Source organism: Mus caroli, chromosome 14 (assembly GCF_900094665.2).
Source record: "Mus caroli chromosome 14, CAROLI_EIJ_v1.1, whole genome shotgun sequence".
Lineage (NCBI taxonomy): Eukaryota > Metazoa > Chordata > Mammalia > Rodentia > Muridae > Mus > Mus caroli.
This window is the reverse complement of record NC_034583.1, coordinates 48,078,797-48,092,580: the sequence shown is the minus strand read 5'-3', so window position 1 is coordinate 48,092,580 and position 13,784 is coordinate 48,078,797. Positions and strand designations below refer to the sequence as shown.

Sequence of the window (13,784 nt, the reverse complement as noted above, 5' to 3'; positions counted from 1 at the left end):
GAGAAGAGAAGAGAAGAGAAGAGAAGAGAAGAGAAGAGAAGAGAAGAGAAGGGAAGGAGGAAGGAAACCAACCCAAAAGTTACTCTGGTGCATTTCCAGTTGCATTCTGCACTGCATCTCCTGAACAGAGCCTTTTGTAGCCTGCATGTGTTGGCTTGTCGACATTTAGTCCTCTTACTTTTCCAGGGCTGTCTCTGGCCTGGGGGGTGGGTGTTAGGGGTGGGGGTGCTATGTTAAACTCAGGCTCCCTGATGAGTGATTGCTCTCTCTTCTCAGGTCCTGGGGGCTGCTCAGTTTTAGACATTCAAATCCCTCACAAGATGACACATGATATACCCTTCTGCTCTCTACTGAAGGGATCACTGTCTCCCCCAGACTCAGCTGGCTTTAAGGCTGATGAGGGGTGCTGCTTGTCTGATGGTGGGACAGCCACTATCTTTTACCAGAGCTCCTGACAGGACTTGTAGATCAGGCGTCTGCCTCCCCTCACCTTGGATTCATTTTCCACCTTGATTTGTTTCTGTGTCTTGCTAGCCTTCCTTCTCCCTCACTCTGCAGTTTTATGATGCCTTTGTGAATTTCCAAAGCTCTTCCCTCTTCTCTGCTGGAAATAGAGTCTCTTCTTATATTTTACTGGCTGCTCTTCTTAATACTTGGAGGTAGTTTCTATCCACCATTCATTAATTATTCTTTTTTATTTTATTTTTTTGGTTGGTTGGTTGGATGGTTGGTTTTTCAAGACAGGGTTTCTCTGTGTAGCCCTGGCTGTCCTGGAACTCACTCTGTAGAGCAGGCTGGCCTCGAACTCAGAAATCCACCTGTCTGCCTCCTAAGTGCTGGGATTAAGGACGTGTGCCACCACTGCCAGCTTATTCTTTTTTTTAATAACCAAAAAAAGAGTGAACATATTTTAAAGTATTGGAAGACAGAACGCTTCCAACTTTAAATTTTCCTCATTTTTCAGTATTTCTCGCCATATTCTGGGTCCTACAGGTTGAATTTTAAATTTTCCTCATTTTTCAGTATTTCTCGCCATATTCTGGGTCCTACAGGTTGAATTTTAAATTTTCCTCATTTTTCAGTATTTCTCGCCATATTCTGGGTCCTACAGGTTGAATTTTAAATTTTCCTCATTTTTAAAAAAATTATCTTTAATCTTTTTTTTACAGTCCAGTCATTATCCCCCTCCTGGTCTGCATCATTCCTTCCCCTGCCCCTGCCACTCCCCATCTCCAAGAGGATATCCCCACCATCCCCTATCCCACTAGGCCTCCCCACTCCCTGGGTCCTCAAGTCTCTCAAGGGTTTTGCTTTTTGTTGTTGTTGTTGTTGTTGTTTTGAGATAAGGTCTTACTCTTGAACCAAGAATGGCCTGTGTTCACTATGTAGCCCAAACTGGCTTCTAACTCAAGTTGATTCTACAGTATCTTTGAATGTTTTTTTTTTTTTCAAATTATTTATTTTATTTATGTGGGTACACCATAGCTGTCTTCAGACACACCGGAAGATGGCATCGGATCCCATCACAGATGGTTGTGAGCCACCATGTGGTTGCTGGGAATTGAACTCAGGACCTCTGGAAGAGCAGTCAGTGCTCTTAACTGCTGAGCCATCTCTCCAGTCCTCTACTGCATCTTTTTATGTTGTTTGTTTGTTTGTTTGTTTGTTTGAGATAGGATTTTTCTATGTATCCCTGGTTGTTCTGGAACTCACTATGTAGACCAGGCTGATCTCAAACTCAAAACACTGGCCTACTCTGCCTCCCAGTGCTGGATTCAAGGCAGGAGCAGCCATGCTCAGCCCAAACTGCTTCCTTATACCACCCAAGGCTGGGCCCTTAGTAAGAAAGAAAACACTAATTTTATGAAGCCATTTTCTCAATTGAGGTTCTTTCATCCCAGATGACCCTAGCTTGGATCAAGGTGACAAAACACTAGGCAGCACAATGGTTAGTGTTTATCCTATACCTTGACACACAAATATATCACTATTAAACAGAACCCTTTACTTTTTCTATTTATCCCCCAAGATCTCATATTAACATCACAATATAGAATGCAGTATAGCTTTAAAAGTCCCACAATCTTTAAATTTTTCAACACTCTAAAACCCAAATTCTCTTTTAACTCCAGTGTCACTGGGCCTAACAGTGCACACATTAATTCCAGCACTGAAAGGCAGAGGCAGATGGACCTCTGAGTCAAAGCCAGCCTGGTTTACATAGTGACCAGGTCCTCATAATGAGTTCCAAGACATCCAGGACTAATTAGAGAGACCCTGTCCTGCCCCAAATTGACTTTTCAAACTTCCCTCTGAAATTTCACAAATCAGGCCTCCACCATCTCTATTTCTGTCCGTGTTCTTATTCAAATTCCCCATAATAGTTCATTAAGTTTTGAGCACTCAATGGCTTTTTCAACTCAAAAAACAATTTCAAGCTTCCTCCATAACTCTCCCCAAAACAACATGTTCAAGTCTATCACATGATACCCCACAATCATGATACCAATTTGTCTGTTTGCTTTCTATTGCTGTGATAAAACACCATGATCAGAAGCAATTTGGGGAGGAAAGGGCTTAGTTCACCTTACATCATATCATAAAAGGAGGACACAGCAACAACTCAGGCAGGAAGTGAAGTATCGGCCATGGAAGATTGCTGCTGACTGGTAATAGGTTTCTGTCTCAGACATTGTTTCTTTGCCAACAAAATAAACCAAATCAATCCAAATTTTAAAAGTAAAAAAGCAGATTTATTGGAGGCAGGTTCAATGGTCTCAGAGAATGAAGTCACCATGGAGACAGAGAGGTGGGACTGGACAGGGAAAAAGCAGAGAGAAAGAACAAAGAGAGGAGAGAGAGAGAGAGAGAGAGAGAGAGAGAGAGAGAGAGAGAGAGAGAGAGAGAAGTGCTCTGGAATGGCTGCTGGCTCCTCTGGAACACACCTGGTGCACCTGGTGGTGGCACGTGATGACATAACAGCTGCTAAGTCCCTGAGAGCAGGCCACTGGGGTCACCTGTACATAGATAGCATTCCTTTAGGCTCTACCCTACAGTTACCTAGCAACAGCTGCTAGCTAAGTAAGAAAGGACTATTCTGCTTCCCTCCCCTCCCTCCCTCCCTCCCTTCCTCCTTCTTTCCCTCCCCCTTCCTCTCTCTCTCTCTCTCTCTTTTCCCTATGTGCCACCAGCTTGCCTCTTTCCCTTTCTCTTTTTCTCTTCTTTCTGTCCTTCTCTGTCTCCCTTTCTCTGCCTCTACCCCCCTTTCCAGGTCCCCTTCCTCATCCTGGCAATAAACCTTTATATATTAGGTCTGTCGCATGGCTTGATTGTTCACGGGACACCTTGGCTGGGCCCGCTGAGGTCCTTCCCCCACTCCAGCCCCATTACACCACCGCTGTTTTATTTTATTTTTTTATTTTTTTTTAATTACGTATTTTCCTCAATTACATTTCCAATGCTATCCCAAAAGTCCCCCATACCCTCCCCCCCACTTCCCTACCCACCCATTCCCAATTTTTGACCCTGGCGTTCCCCTACCACCTCTGTTTTATAAAACAACACTAACTTATTTACTTACTAACTTACTTCCCATGGCTTGCTCAGCCTGCTTTCTTTTAACCACCCAGGACCTCCTGCCACAGAGGGCTGGGTCCTCCCACATCAATCATTAATCAAGAAAATGTCCTACAGACTTTAACTGATAGAGTTTTCTCAGCCAAGGAACTTTTTCACCTCAAGGAAAGCTCGGGGATACACAGGGACTGGGAACACCCAGTGTAATTGCTAGCAGGCTAATAATTAAGACTTCCTATTGGCTTTAATCTGTGTCCTAGCAGTCTTTGGTGGATATACCACAAGAGAAACAAAAGAAGATTGTCCAACATTGAATCTCTTCCTGTTTTGTTTGTTTTTCTTGGTGTGTTATTTTAAAAGTATATATTGCTTTAAGTGTTTGAGATATGTTGCCTGTATGTATGCCTGTACACCATATACCTGAGGAGGCCAGAAGGAGGGTTTGTATTCCAGGAACTGGAGTTACAGATAGTTCTGAGAAATAGTGTGGGAGCTAAGAATCAAACCTAAGTCCCCCATAAAAGAAACCACTTCTTTTAAATTACTTTTAAAAATTGTTTTTCATTATATGTATGTATGTGTCTCTGTACAGGTATGTGTATGAGTGCAGGTGCCACCAAAGGCCTGTCAGATGCCCCTTGAGCTCCATTTACAGGTGGTTGTGAGCTGCCTGGGGTGAGTGTTGGGAATCCAGCTTAGGTCTGAAAGATTGGTATGTGCTTTTAACTGCTGAGCCATCTCTGTAGCCCTGTGCTGCAGCGGCTGCTGATTTTAGTTGGTTGATTGGGTTATTTTGTAGTTGTTGGTGGTTGTTTTCAGAAAGGGCCTCACATGGAGCAGGCTGGCCTTGAACTGATTCCCCTGCCCCCTCCCAAGGGCTAGGAATACATTTTTGAACTATCATGACCGGATTTCTTTGACGTTCTTACTACACATTTAGCCATGTTTTTACTTTATCATTTTTTCCATATATTTATTTGTGTGTGTATGCATGTGTGTGCATGTGTGATATTATGAGCATACAGAAGTCAGGGGACAACTTCATGGAGTTGATTTTTTTCCTTCCATCTTTACCAAGGTTCAAGAATCAACCTCAGGGGCCGGGCATGATGGCGCACGCCATTAATCCTAGCACTTGGGAGGCAGAGGCAAGCAAATTTCTGAGTTCGAGGCCAGCCTGGTCTACAGAGTGAGTTCCAGGACAGCCAGGGCTACACAGAGAACCCCCCCTCCAAAAAAAATCAACCTCAGGTCATGGGCTCTACCCACTGGTCCACTTCCATACATTTAGATAATTTTATTTATGTATTCATTATTTAATTTTTTCATTTCTTGTTTTCTTTTTCTTTTTTTCATTTTTGCCCTCTATCACACTCCTCTTCATTATACTATTAGTATTTTAACTTTATATTACTAAGGTTTTTTTAAGATTTAAAAGAAATCTATATATGCATTTGTGTAGATGTATGCCACATGTGTATGGGTGCCCAGGAAGGCTTGAAGAGAATGTTGGATCTTTTGTAGCTGGAGTTACAGTTGAGTTTAAGGTCTTAGCATGGGTGTACACTTTATGTGTATGAATTGCCCTCAAGTATTGTGGTGGTTTGAATATGCTTGGCCCAAGGAGTGGCACTATTAGGAGGTGTGGCCTTGTTGGAGGAAGTGTGACACTGTGAGGGTGGGCTTTGAGAGACCTTCCGCCTAGCTGCCTGGAAGCCAGTTTTTTTTTTTTTTCTCCTGTTTACCTTCAGAACAAGATATTGAACTCTCAGCTCCCCCTACATTATGACTGCCTGGATGCTTCCATGCTTCCTACCTTGATGATAATGGACTGAACCTCTGAACCTGCAAGCCAGCCCCAATTACATGTTGTCTTTATAAGAGTTGCCTTGGTCATGGTGTCTCTTCACAGCAATATAAACACTAACTAAAGCATGTATGTATGTGTGCCATATGAGTGTCTGGTGCCCACGGAGGTCACAACAGGCATAAGATACTCTGAACCTAGGGGTAACTGGAATACCATGTATGAGCTGGGAAGCAAACCTGGGGTCCTTGGCAAGAGCAGAAAGTGCTCTTAACCACTGAACCATATCTCCAGCCACTAAATAAAGAGATTTATTCTCTTTCAATAATGCTTGGCTTTTGGGTGTGTGTGTGTGTGTGTGTGTGTGTGTGTGTGTGTGTGTATGTGTATGTGTGTGTCCCTGCCCACAGAAGTCACAAGTGTCAGACTGGAGAAGGAGTTCCACGGCTTGTGAACCATTCAGTATAATTGCTGGAAATAAAACTCTGGCAGAGCAGTGCCGATGAATCATTTCTATAGCCTCGTGGTTTTCATGTTTTCACTTTTCATGTCATATGTTATATTTATCTAATTCTACTCCCAAACTTTCTCACTTCTTGTAAATATTCTTCCTTCTCCTTTTATTTTAGGATTAAAAAAAACAAAACAAAACAAAACAAAACAAAAAAACAACTTTTTTTCATCTTGTTTCTTTTCTTTTCTCTCTCATTTTTTTAAGATTTATTTATTTATTATATGTAAGTACACTGTATCTGTCCTCAGATACTCCTCGTTACGGATGGTTGTGAGCCACCATGTGGTTGCTGGGATTTGAACTCTGGACCTTTGGAAGAGCAGTCGGGTGCTCTTACCAGCCATCTTACCAGCCCTCTTTTCTCTTTTTTAATTGAAGAGGCTTTCACCATATAGCCCTGGCTGGCCTCACACTTAATAGAGACGGTTGCTGAGACTACAAGTGTGAGCTGTCATGGCTGTCATATGCTTGGTAGTTTCTCCTGAGAAAGATTCTCATATAGCCAGGCTGGCCTCAAGTTGAACTTGAACTCTGTATCCTGCCCTAACCTCACAGATGTAATTACTGGCGTGAGTCTCCTCCACTCCCTGGTTTACATTTTTCCTAATGTCCTTTCCTCTTCCTTTCCAGAACATTCTTCTCTGCCTTGGCCTTCTGCCCCATCCCTCATACTGTTCCTCTCTCACTAACTTCCGCCCTTGTCGATACCATCCACTGTCTCCACATTTATCCTAAATGGTTTTAACCTCTTACCACGCCCATCTATCAGCTTTTCATTGTCTATTTTATGATTTCTGATGATGTTAGTGGGTTTTCATTGATTTTTGAATGTGTCTCAATATTATGGTTAGCTTCATGTTGATCCTCTTACATAAATGTGTTTTTTTCTTCCCTGAGTGGTGCTGAGAATCGAAATCTCACAAGTAGGTTCCCCAGTGAGAAGACCTCTATATAAAACTGAGGCAATACCCAAACTAACAGATGGATAAAGCAACATAGAAGCAAGGTAACATGACCCCTCCAAATAAGTCCTCAACTACTGAACTCAAAGATACCAAAATAAGGAAAAATGCAGGAAGAAGAAGTCAAAAATTATTAGAAAAAAAATAAAAAGAGATCAATGACCTCAGATGACTTCAATCCAGGACTCAGGAAGGAAAGGTAGTAACAGAGAGGGAAAAAAATCAGAAGATGGATGAGAAAAATGGATCAAAAAGTCAGCAACATGGAAGAAAAGAACTGACAGAAACTGGAATTTTGAGCAACAAAAGAATTTTTAAATGTTGGGAATGAAAACTCAATGAATCAAATGAAAAGACTAGAGTAAAAAGAATTACCAATAATCTTAACCAAGCTGAAGTATATCAGGCCTGGAGGGCAATACCTAAGAACACTACAGTTAAACAGCAAGGGAGGAAAAGTTACTGATCATCACCAGAGCCTTCAGGACGCTGAGATATGATTAAGAGAACAGGGGCTGGTGAGATGGCTCAGCGGTTAAGAGCACTGACTGCTCTTTCGAAGGTTCTGAGTTCAAGTCCCAGAAACCACCTGGTGGCTCATAACCATCTGTAATGAGATCTGACACCCTCTTCTGGTGTGTCTGAAGACAGCTACAGTGTACTTATATATAATAATAAATAAATCTTTGGGCTGGAGTGAGTGGGGCTCAAGCGAACAGAGGTCCTGAATTCAATTCCCAGCTACCACATGATGGCTCACAACCATCTGTACAGCTATAGTACACTCATATACATAAAATAAATAAATAAATCTTAAAAAGAGAGAGAGAGAGAACAAAGGATAAAAATGTAGCTGAAATAAAATCCTAGACATCTATTCCACAAAATTATAGTAAAAATCTAGAGAAAGAAATGGACATCCAAACCAAAAGGCATTTAGAACTGCAGGTAGACGTTACCAGAGTTGGCCAAGGTGCAGGGAAAGACATGCTCACGTGCTGCTTGTGAAAATGTTAACTGCTGCTGTGATGGAAGCTGACATGGAAGTTCCTGAAAAGTAAAAATAAACCAGGCATAGTAACATACATCCGTAATCCCAGCACTAAAGACAGAGCAGCGAGGAGGTCAAGCTCATTCTCAGCTACATAGTGAGTTTGAGGCCAGCCTGTGTTATATAACACCATGTATCAAAAATGAAAAAAAAAAAAACAAACTAAACTAAACTGAAAATGGAACTGTCATTGGACCCAGCTATACAGCACATGGTCCATACCTGAAGGGTCTAAGTCAACAGGACACATGTACATGCATGTTAGCTGCCACACCATTCAAACTAGCTAGGATGCTGAACCATTCCAGATGTCCACAAACAGATGAATGGATGAAGAAAATGTGGTTTATAAATAAAAGGGAATGTTTTTCAGCCGTAAAGGAAAATAAAGTCATACATTTGCAGGAAAAAATGGATGGGACTGGAAATAATTATGTCAAATGACATAAGCCAGACTTAAAATGACACATACCATGTGTTTCTTCTCATATATATCTGTGTGTATGTGTGTGTGTGTGTGTGTGTGTGTGTGATAAAAGTAGAATGGAGACCATTAGAGAGGAGAAAGACATCTTAACAGTGAGGAGGTGGGGGAGAGAGAATAATGGAATTCATATGACATGGAAGTAGAAGAGTAATTTCAGAGGGAGAGGAACATCATGAGGGCCGAAGGGAGGGCAGGGGAGTAAGAAAGAGGTCTAATGATACTAGTGCATGCCAGTATTATATATACTGTAATAGTATAATGTGTAATGATGTCATAATGAAGCCTAAAACTTTATATGTTAATGTAAAAAAAATGCTAAAATGTTAATATTAGAAAAAATTTAAGGTTTTTCTTTTTTTTCTCTTTTCTTTTTTCTTTTTGGTTTTTCAAGACAGGGTTTCTTTGTATAGCTCTGGCTGTCCTGGAACTCACTTTGTAGACCAGGCTGGCCTCGAACTCAGAAATCTGCCTGCCTCTGCCTCCCAAGTGCTGGAATTAAAGGCTTGCGTCACCACCGCCCGGTTAAAATTTAAGTTTTTAAACCCAGCAATTAAAAGTCTTAGGAGAAGGAAGATCAGAAGTTTAAAATCATCTTCAACCACATTGTGTGTTCAAGATCAGCCTGCCCTAAATGAAAGTTTGTCCCAAAAGAAAGAGAGGGGGAGGGGCAGAGGATAGAGAGCTAGCTCAACAATGAAGAGCACTTTCTGCTCAGTCATGGAAACTGGCATTCAGGTCTCAATCCTCATGTTAAGGATGTGCTGCACACAAATACCTGTTACTCTAGCTCCAATGAGGTTTATGTCCTATTTTGGCATCCTTGTGTGCTTACACACACATACACACGGACACATACTAAAAGAAACATTTTTAAAAATTAAACAAAGAGGGGCCTGGAGAGATGACTGAGCAGTTAAGAGCACTGACTGCTCTTCGGGAGGTCCAGCCACATGGTGGCTCACAACCATCTGTAATGAGATCTGATGCCCTCTTCTGGTGTGTCTGAAGACAGCTACAGTGTACTTACATATAATAAAAAAACATTTAAAAAAAGAACAAATCATAGTTGGAGATGTAACTTAGTGATAGAGCTCTGGCTAAGACCATAATGGTGTGTGGTGCTGTGCACCTTTAATGCCAGCACTCCCTGTCTCTGCAGTTCCGGGCAGACAGGAACACATACTGCAAGAAGAAAGAAAGTAAGGGAAGGAGGGAGGGAGGGAGGGAGGAAGGAAGCGGGGAGGAAGGTTGGCTTAAGCCCCAGCATTGAAATAAAAAGAATAAAATCATAAACTCAAATCATAATCTTAGGAGATATTTTCAAAACACATCCTTGATACTACAATCTTTTTTACTTTTATTTTTAATTGATTTTTTTCTATTCTTTTGGTTGTCTTCTTCTTCTTCTTCTTCTTCTTCTTCCTCCTCCTCCTCCTCCTCCCCCTCCTCCTCCTCCTTACTACAAAAGGGTTTCTCTGTGTAGCCCTGGCTGTCCTAGAATTCTCTGTGTAGACCAAGTTGTCCTGAAGAGAACCTCCTGCCTCTGATTCCTGAGTATAGGGATTAAATGCATGTGTCACACCCTACCTGTTTTTTGTTTTGTTTTGTTTTGATTTTACTATTCTTTAACACAGGGGCTTCCTGTCTCTCAGTATGTCCTGAAAGCCACCGTGTAGCCAGACAAACTTCAAATATATACCGAACATCTTTTCTCCATCTCCTAAATGCAGGCATTATGTATACCACCAAGCCTGGTTTGACAGAGTATCGGTTTTGACTTTGTTCTTTGTTCTGTTGGTGGTGGTTTTGTTGGTTGGTTGGTTTTTAAACAGAGTCTCATTATGTACCCCTAGCTGACCCAAAAGTGATTTTGTAGACACACGGGTGATTTCATCAGAGTACACAAAAAAACACTCTTAAAACTGAATAGCTCTGCTATGGGAGTGATGGCCAGTCCTGGTGTCTGAGTGATTCCCAGGGCCCAACAAAAAGGGACCGAGTTTCCAGAGCCCTGAAGACAAGGGGTAACACACCAAAATATGGACTCATTTTTCATTCCACCTTCATTGGCCGAGCAGCTGCAAAGAGCAAAGGCCATATCTCCCGATACCTAGCAAACAAATGCAGTATTGCCTCGAGAATTGATTGCTTCTCTGAGGTCTCCACAAGTGTTTGGGGGGAAAACTCCGAGAACAAGTTGAGGAACGGCTGTCTTTCTATGAGACTGGAGAGATCGCCACGGAAGAACCTGGATGTCATGAAGGAAGCCATAGTTCAGGCAGAGGAAGCGGCTGCTGAAATCACCAGGAAGCTAGAAAAACAGGAGAAGACACGCTTGAAGAAGGAAAAAAAGCGACTGGCTGCACTGGCCCTGGCCTCGTCAGAAAACAGCAGTACCCCAGAGGAGTGTGAGGAGGTACATGAAAAACCTAAGAAGAAGAAGCTAAAACCCCAGGAGACCCTACAGGAAAATGGAATGGAAGACCCACCTGTCTCTCTGCCTAAAACCAAGAAAAAGAAAGCCTCTCCCAAGGAGGAGTTGACAGTGACCTTGAAGAGATGCCCAGTGACCTTGAAGAGATGGCCACTAGCAGTGCTCCTAAAGAAAGAAGTCCTCACCTAAGGAGGAAGTGGCCAGTGAACCAGAAGAGGAGGCAGCAAGCCCCACCATCCCTAAGAAGAGAAGGAAATTTTCTGAGGAGCCTGGAGTTGCTGCTAACTTCACAAAGAGCAGCACAAAGAAAAAGTCCCAGAAAGCACAGGAGGATTAGAACGGACCTGCTTGATGGGAGGGGCATACCTTGTGGTGGCAGCACCCGCCCATGATAAAACCCCAATAAAAACACAAAACCAGGAAAAAAAAAAAACAAAAACCCTGAATAGAACATATGCATTACTGGCTTGCAGCTACACAGGGAACTTGCCTAAGTGATGCAGCCCAAGCCTCACCATTCTTTGCTATGCACAAAATCCACATTCTGGTTGGCACAGTTTGGTTAGCAAGAACCGTTATTTCTGACCATGGCTAAACGTTCTCTTATTATCCCTGACTGACTGGCATAGAAACAACTACTCCAAGAGCCATACAAAGATCTCCTTGTCTCATAAATGGGAGGCCCAATCTTCTTCAATTTTGAAGAACAACCTCAGCTAACAATTTGGGCTTCTAGATGGAGAGTAGAATTTCTATATGGGCCAGGTCTTTGTTTACTTGAGCACTGAGTTCCTTAAAGTTTTAATTCCCCATAACTAGAGCTGAGATTTTAATGGTGGTGGAGCCTGCTATGCCTGCCCCCACCCACAGAGGGATAACTCACAGCTCTTGGGGAAGCCCAGAATCTAGATTTAAACAGCCCTGCTCTCTTCTCCATCACAAACATCCTTGATAGGATGTACACAAAATGCAAAGGAGTAGGGTCTGCGTCAACGCAAACAATTCAGATGTACAACTGATTAAACTCTTAGACCAAGCAAACCAGGTAGTCTCTGGGGTCTGGAAATACACTGTCATTTCTGGGGTTAACCTGCTGGCTATGGCTACAGGAATCTGCACAGGGGGAACTACCTAGGAGATATGTTAGTGACATTAAGCAGTTATCTGTTGCGGTAAATCTCTCCAACCCAAATATGCCCCAGCAATGAAAACACAGCACAATTAATATGATTACATGCTGTGCATCTAGATTGGGCAGATCTACCGCTACATTACCATCTTTTCAGAGCTTATGGGACCCCTTAGAACTTGCAGTTTCTCCAGGCCATGTGCTTCTGCTCTGCTTTTCTCCTTCTTCCTCCTTCTCTGCGTCCTCTCCCTCTTCCATTTCCTCCTTCTCCTCCTCCCACCTTCCGCTCCACCTTCCCTTTTATCTGCCCAACCATCAGCTCTCCTTTATTTTCCAAATTAAGGTGGGAAGCAGGTTTACAGGAAATCACCTGAGTGCTGACTCATTCCTTGTTCACAACCACTCACCGAAGAATGGAATTAACATCAAATATAATTAGCTGCAGGGCTACCCACTACAGGTAACCTTTCCTTGGAGGGCTCCCAGGTTTAGCTTAGGTTGGTCAAATTTACAGTTGTCAGGATTGGAACAGGAGCTTACTGTTTGGTTACTATCAATCCCAATATAATATAGGGGGTTTGAGGTCCAGGCATAGACAGCAGTCCTGATCATGTCCAGTTGAGGATGGTTAAGGGAATGATAGACCATTCTTAGCATTCTGAGGAACTGTCTTCCGTAGGCATAGATTTTTTGCAACCTGCTTTTAATAAGGGTTCAAGCTTTCCCCTAGCCAGCAGAGGTAATGGAAGAGAAAAGTTATTAGCATATGGGGGAAAGTGGACCTGTCCAACAATAGTTCTTTGGAGGCGAGCTCGATCTTCTTTGGCAGCAGTTCAGTCCTGTAGCAAACACCAAATACAATTCAGCAGCTGCAGACCAGTCCTTTAGGCAGGCAGACACCAGGCATGAACCAGCAGCTATAAGTCCAGTCCTCTACTCAGACACCAGGCATGAACTAGCAGCTGTAGTTCAATCCAGAAGAAACCACAAGGGTTATCAACCAGCCTGAGGTTTGAAGAGCCACAAGAACATTCACCACCAGTTCTTTGGTGAGTTTTTTCAATGGTGTTGGTATAACAAGTTGAGCTCAACAACACTATGTAAGGGGAGCAAATTCATGGGTGTCATTTGTCGAGACACGAACGACACAGACACCAAGTCGGGTTCACACAGCAACTTTACTTCCGGCTTTTTCTTTTACAGCTCTCTTCCCCAGCAGCTTCTTCTTAGGGCAAGGGCTAAACTACTCCTATTATAACAGCTTCTCTTACTCTACTTCTACTCACAGCAAGGGCTAAAACTACTCTTATTCTACTTCTGGCTTCTACCTAGGGCAAGGGCTAAACAAAACTAACTACTCACACCGACTCACCTCCTTCTAGCTCCACCCCACCTCATCCAATCAGAATTCACACACGCTCCAGGTGCAAGCTTAGGTTGTTCACAGATAGGCTGACGGGTCTGGATCACGAGGAACTGTCCAGCCTGGCAGGCAGCCCACGCATGCCGCCTCACTGCGCATGCTCAGGCAAGGCAGTAAACATGTGGGTTTCACCGGGCCTGCGGCCACACCTGCTTCCCGCAGTCATTAGGGAAGAATAGTGAGGCAGAGCAAACCAAACCAATGCTCCGTGCTCCTCTGCCACTGTCTGTGGGATCATATCATCATGGTTCCTTTCACATGTGTGCTGTATCAAAACGTCCTTTCACCTATGTCTGCTCCAGGAAAACATTCTCTCACATGTCTGCTTTAGCAAGACATCTTTTCACTGTGTGCCCCAGAAAAACATCATTTGACACAACTTTCCAAAGAAACTAGAAGTT

At 42.9% G+C, this 13,784-nt stretch overlaps 1 non-coding gene and 1 pseudogene across 1 annotated transcript; both read left to right on the top strand.

Moving 5' to 3' along the window:
- Nucleotides 1-11,168, top strand: part of LOC110308959 — a 30,469-nt pseudogene extending 19,301 nt beyond the window's left edge.
- On the top strand, nt 10,285-10,370 carry LOC115029340. Its single transcript, XR_003834900.1, has one exon. It is a non-coding gene; the product is annotated as a small nucleolar RNA SNORD86 (small nucleolar RNA).
- Nucleotides 11,169-13,784: the final 2,616 nt, after the last annotated feature.